We start from the raw sequence: 6,000 nt of genomic DNA, 5'->3' as shown, positions 1-6,000 counted from the left end.
ATTTGGCTAAGCATTTGACGTCCTAACTTACTTTTTTTTCAGTCCGACGCACTGATAGGGAACTCTGGAGGCTTAATTACGTGAGCAAGTGACAGCACGCTCCAGTACCGCCTATACAAAAAGAAAGTCAAGTCTGTGCTTGACAGCCAACACTTTTAACTCGCAAGGGTCCCCAGTGAGGAAGTTCCGAGGAGCTGGTACTCGGAGAAATCAGCAAGCCGCCGTGGCTCAGTGGCTACGGCGTTGTTCTGCTGAGCCCAAGGACGCGGGTTCGATACCGTCTTCGGTGCACGCTTTTCAGATGGAGGCGAGAAGTAAAAACGCCCGTATGTTCGAGATTCTGCGGGCGCACGTTAAAGATCCCCAGGTGGTCAAAATTAATCCGGAGCCGTCCACTACGGCACGCCTCAGAGCTGATCAGGTGTAGCTTCAATCAACCCGCAATCAATCAGAAGTCAGCGAGTAGTGACATCGATGCACGTGCGTATACGTTTTTCCCCTCCCCCAATCACAACAGTCCTCCTGTACCCCTCGCGAAAATTCCTCGGGCACTTGAGTCTGCCGACGTGATTTGAATGCGAAAGCCAGTGATTGCCTGATATCGCCACCGCCACGTCGTGTTTGCGTCTCTTTGTTCACTTTCGTTCTTTCGTCCTTTGACTCGGCAGGAAGACGGGCCAGAGCCCCACAGCCAGAACCGCGCTCCTCCACGTGCACCTGTTCTGCACACGTGCCATCACGTTCTCCTGTCACGCGGTGCGCATCAGGCTCATTCTTGCTCCAGTGTAGCAAGGTGCCGGGTTAGTGGTGTGGTTTGTACACTGGCTGCCATAGAGTTTCTTAGTTAGTACTCCAGAGAGGAAACTGCGCCCGGGAATCCATGTCGGTGTGGGGGTTATTGGAAGATCAGTGCTGCTGGATCGGGTGTGGCATGATATTTGGATTCTGAAGCGTTTATTTATTGTTTTTTTCTTGGGAGGGGAGGGGGGGGGTAGTTTCTTCAGTATGCATTGATATGCCAAGACAACCGTTCCGACAGACTCTCATTAAAAGGAATACGCTTGACTTCTTTTTTCCTTAGCTTTAAAATGCATGCGTGCGTTTTTTTCTTCATATATAACAAAGCACTCTTGTTAGCGTATTTGTGGCACTGCGTTTGAATTTACGGCCACTTAAACGTTTCAATCCAAGCCAACGACGAAAGTAAGGTGAGCGTAGGGTATAATGGCGGCCCTTTACAATACGGAAGGCCTTTATGTGAGCCGCAGAGAAGCTAGCGCCAGATTCTATGTATACTCTAAGATACTCTATGCTGGCTGCTGCTCTGGCTACCTGGGTTCAAATCCCACACGAACCCAGCTTATTCCCTCATTAGAGCAGCGGCCATGTTGGTATCAATCACGCTGATGCCGACAGCGACGAGTACGGTCCATTTTCCAGTTTGATACCTAAGGCTTTCGTTTTAATAAATTTACACAATCATTTACAGGATCCCGAGAACACCATCTACAGTCGAACCTTAGTAATTTAGTTCTTTACATCCGATATTCGTTGTATCCGTAGCGCTAGAAATCGGTTCAAAACAATCGGTTGTTTGGCTTCCCGCAAAAAACATTGATACAAAAAAAAAAAACATTATTTAAATCTTCGAACCCAAAGAAACCCTTATCTTTCACTTTCGACTTGTGACATTTCAAGCCCAATGAACCAGAACATGAAACGGGAAGTTACAACAGAACAAAGTAAATTGGGCAAAACAGGCTTGCGTTCTTATTTTTTCAAGGAGGACGTGATCTTTGTCTGGTGGCCATTCACAGCACTCAGCAGGATGAAGTTTTCCACAGTGTCCACGAACAAAGGTACCTTTTATACAACTGCAGTTTCGGATGCCGGGAGTTTTTCCAATAGCTTTACAGCTTACTGGTCAAATATTTCTTCGTTATATCCGACAGTGCGCGCGCCTCTCACAGTTTCACTTTCGGTATAAAAGAATAAGTGTCGTCCAAAGTTCGTCCAACCAAAGTTCGTATTTAGTTCGCTATAGACGATAATTCGCCATATCAGTGTTCGTTATAACGATGTTTAACTGTATTGTGCTGCGGTCGTTCACTGCTTCAAATGGAGAGCAATGGGTCTCGGGAATTTGTCGCCAGCTAAATAGATCCGGGCATTGCTGACCACCGTGGCTTTCTTCTGGCAAGGAGGTTCTTAACTAAGGCATCACCGCCTTGGGCTGCCTCCTTTTCGCGGGTGTATCCGACACTCCCCAACGCCTTCAACCAATTTTGCTCCGGCAAAACTCGCAGGAACCCCGCCAATCTTACTTTTTCCATTTTTAATACAGTGTATTGAAGACTATAATTTCTAAAATCATAGCTAGATGAACACAGATCAAATTGATACTTCGGCAAGTCGACAATAATGCTCTCGCTGATTGATTGTGGGGTTTAACGCGCCGACGCGACGCAGGCGATGAGGCGCGCCGTAGTGGAGGGCTCCGGATTAATTTTGACCACCTGGGGATCTTTAACGTGCGCCGAAATCTCGTACACACGGGCGTTTTTGCTTTTCGCCTCCATCAGAAAAGCGGCCGCCGCGGACGAAAATCGAACCCGCGAGCTCGTGCTCAGCAGCGCAACGCCTTAGCCACTGAGCCACCGCGCCGGGTAATATATATAATGCTCTCGCAATCACTACACCATAAGAGTCCCGTAATTCTTACATTTTCTCTTCCCAAGCAGAATATATATAACCCACTTTGCCGTAGACGAGGCGCAGTCGCGCAGTGCACCGTCTACGCTACCTACGTGCATCGCGATGACTCACCAAAACCTCCCGTCTCATTTCAACTACGTAGACGTCACAACTAAACGGGCTGAAGTATTTCGGGTTCCGAAGGAATACGAAAGACACTTCGCGTAAGCATTAATAATTCGCGTAAGGACAACTCGCGCTGGCGAGTTGCCCTTTTCTGCCCGATGCGAGAAACACCCGGCGGAACAGCCTCGCGAGCTTTCTTGTCTAAGCGGCGTTGCTGGGGCATGTGCGATACATGAAGCGTTCGTGTCTCGACACGCGCTTGCCTGCCGCAGCGCCGAGACGCCCGCCGAGCTCACGATCCGCAGTGCGGTCGAAGGAAAGGTCAAAGGGTGGGGCGACTGGAAACCACCCACCCGAAACCCTCAGAGAAAGAGAATTTTGGGCAACTTCCGTTCCTGAAGCGACCGCCGGCCGCGTTGGGCCTGTAATTCGTTCATTTGCCGACCGGAACGTGCACGGCGTGTTCCTAGCGACCGCGTCACGACGGGGGATAACTGCGAGACGCTGTAGAAAGGGACTCGAATGTTACAGTATAGAAAATGAGCTGATGGGGGCGTGTCTGACACGGTTCTTTTTTTTTTCTCTAACAGCGGAAACGGAACTCGATGTAGATGTGAAAACAGACAAAAGAGCAAATTAAGGGGATTGCACAAACAAACGTAGATCATAATTGGGACAGAAGGTCCGCTGTTATCATTAAGATACTTATCTGCAGACAATAGAAACGGTGATTTTTGCGTTCAAAGTGGGGCTTTATGCGTTCATCTACGCGCAGGGGCCTACGGACATTAGTCGGCGTTCTTGGACGTGCGCCGACATTTTGCACGCGGGGGTCACCCGGATCTGATTCTGCCTTTGTCATTAAAACAGCCTTCGCAGCCGGGAATCTAATCCGATCATCTCGTGGGTAAAACAACGACTGATAGATTCAGGAGGAAGAGGATTGAGAGGGGGGGGGGGGGGGCTTTTTCTAAGCGTACAACGAAATCAGCACCGCCGAGCCTGTCGTGGCATCCCCCCCCCCCTCCATATTTTCCCTACTTCACTTCGTGACGAAGAGTAATTCGAACTTTCACCGGAGGGGTCAGTCACTCTGTATCCGGCTTTGAGCATCACATCAACGTAACGACAGGCGCGTAGCAATGCACTGGCTGAACGCCCAAGTACACCCATCTGCGCGCGCTTACACCGAGCTACGTCGATACGCGAGTGCATCGTTATAAGCGCCCATATGGTTGGGCCTGTATATACATCTATATAATGGCGCAGTCTGCGCCGTCGTTTGAGCTTCCAGCAGGTTCAACGCGGTCGCGTATTGTTGGAAAACGTCCTCGTCTCGTCAGACGACGTCTCTGTTGGGGGTTAACAAACGTCAACGCAGCTCGCCGGAACTGTTGTGTTTGGAACCGACGGATATGCTCGCACATCCGCGCGAATATAGACTGCTATCTAGCATCGACGCTTTTTTGTTTTTGCGATTACGTGTCGGTCTTCAACTTGTAAAAAATAAGTAAGAGGAATGTAGAGCCTTTTTGAGAAACTTGTCTGCGGTGAGCGACAGGATATGTCGCCGAGCCACGCATGGGTGAAGTGAAGGTGGGAGCGAGATTGCACGCAGCGGATGCAGATGCCGAGACAGGAAGAACAGCAGACTTTGCGTCCCCTCTTTCATCCCATCTCTCCGTCTCCGGGGCGCTGTTTTGTTAGCTTTTCTGCGAATTTATCAGGATATTAAACACCGTGCGACGTAAAGAAGAAACGCCGGCAGAGTCTAGCCGGAATCCTGAGCGATTCCGACTAAATTTATACATGAAAGCGATATTGCGAATAGTTTTCAACAAAAATTGGTGAGGATTATTTTCTGTTCTTATTGTGAGATCGTAGAAAGACTGAATTCGGAGAAGAAGAAAAAGCCTTACGACGAGGTGTGACGGGTTTGTCGTAGCGCTGTTTTTTCGAATTTAGTCATGTACAAACGGGCCCGCATTAACAGTTTTTTTTTTTTTTTTTTCAGATCGTGAAAAGAAGTGCCCCACACTGACAGAACCCCGCTCCGCAAATGCGAAGCAGGTTAATCTAAACTTAGTTCTGAGCCTATCCACTACTTCAGGCGTGTAAATGAACCATACACGGCACAACCTGCTCCGCAGCTTTTAACGGTGGCAGAATGTGTAGCAAATTTATGGGACGAAGGAACGCTGCAAAAAGGGATCGCTGCGAAGAAAAAAAAAAAGCTTGGAAAGTAAGCACTTTTCGAGCGAGCCAATATCAGAGTCTACTTGAAAACACTCGTGTCTACAAAAATCGGAAATAGCGTTAGAGTTCTCACGGAAATGATGATTCACAAATCGACCGACATTTGCGTAGATATTTGTGTGAATAGTGTTAACTCGTTTAAAATCCACCTGCTTGATGCACGTGGTAGGGGAGTCACATCCCTGCCATCGCCGATGGCAGGGGCCACATGCAATGCGCGTGACAATGGACAGAGAGAGAGAGAGAGAAAGAACTTTATTCTGGAGCTGTTGGGTCAACGGCGAGTGGTGACCAGCGCTTGGAGGGCGCCGGTGACCTGGGCTGCTCGTTCAGCGAGTCCTTGCTGGACCCGCGGATCCGAGCTGCCTAACGCCACCTCCCAGTGCTCCACACAAGAGATGAGAGGGAATGAGCTTTGAGGGCATTGCCAAATTATATGAGCAACTGTTTCGTGGGCTCCACAGTCAGGACATTGGGGAGAGGGAAATACAGATGGATAAATTGCATGTAGTCTGGTGCGACAGGGGAGGGTATTGGTTTGGAGAAGGCGCCAGTACCGTTCCTCGGTAATAGAGAGTGACCAATGGGGTGGAGGGTAGCGCCGGCGAGAGAGGCGGTAGTGGCAGGTAATTTCATGGAAAGTCAGAAGGCTGTCGCGGGTTGATTGGGCTCCATAGGAAGGGGTGCGACCTGGCGCAACTCGGTGGGTTAGCTGACAATGGACAGATGCTTAGCCTGCAGTCGCTGTAAATTTATCCCTGAACACGTTAGTGAGGCATTGAAAGTTTTAGCTTCTTTAAAGGAGTCATGAAGATCAAATACAAGCTTGTTTATTTTAAAAGTATCGTCATCGATAACTCGCCCATTTCTAGCCCCGAAAGACGTTTCTTAAACTGAAAAAAAAAAAAAAAGGTACGAAACACG

Source organism: Haemaphysalis longicornis, unplaced genomic scaffold (genome assembly GCF_048455015.1).
Source record: "Haemaphysalis longicornis isolate Haplotype H1 unplaced genomic scaffold, Haemaphysalis longicornis Haplotype H1 scaffold_8, whole genome shotgun sequence".
In the NCBI taxonomy this organism is placed as follows: Eukaryota; Metazoa; Arthropoda; class Arachnida; order Ixodida; family Ixodidae; genus Haemaphysalis; species Haemaphysalis longicornis.
The sequence above is the reverse complement of the archived record's forward strand: the minus strand, read 5'-3'. Positions refer to the sequence as shown.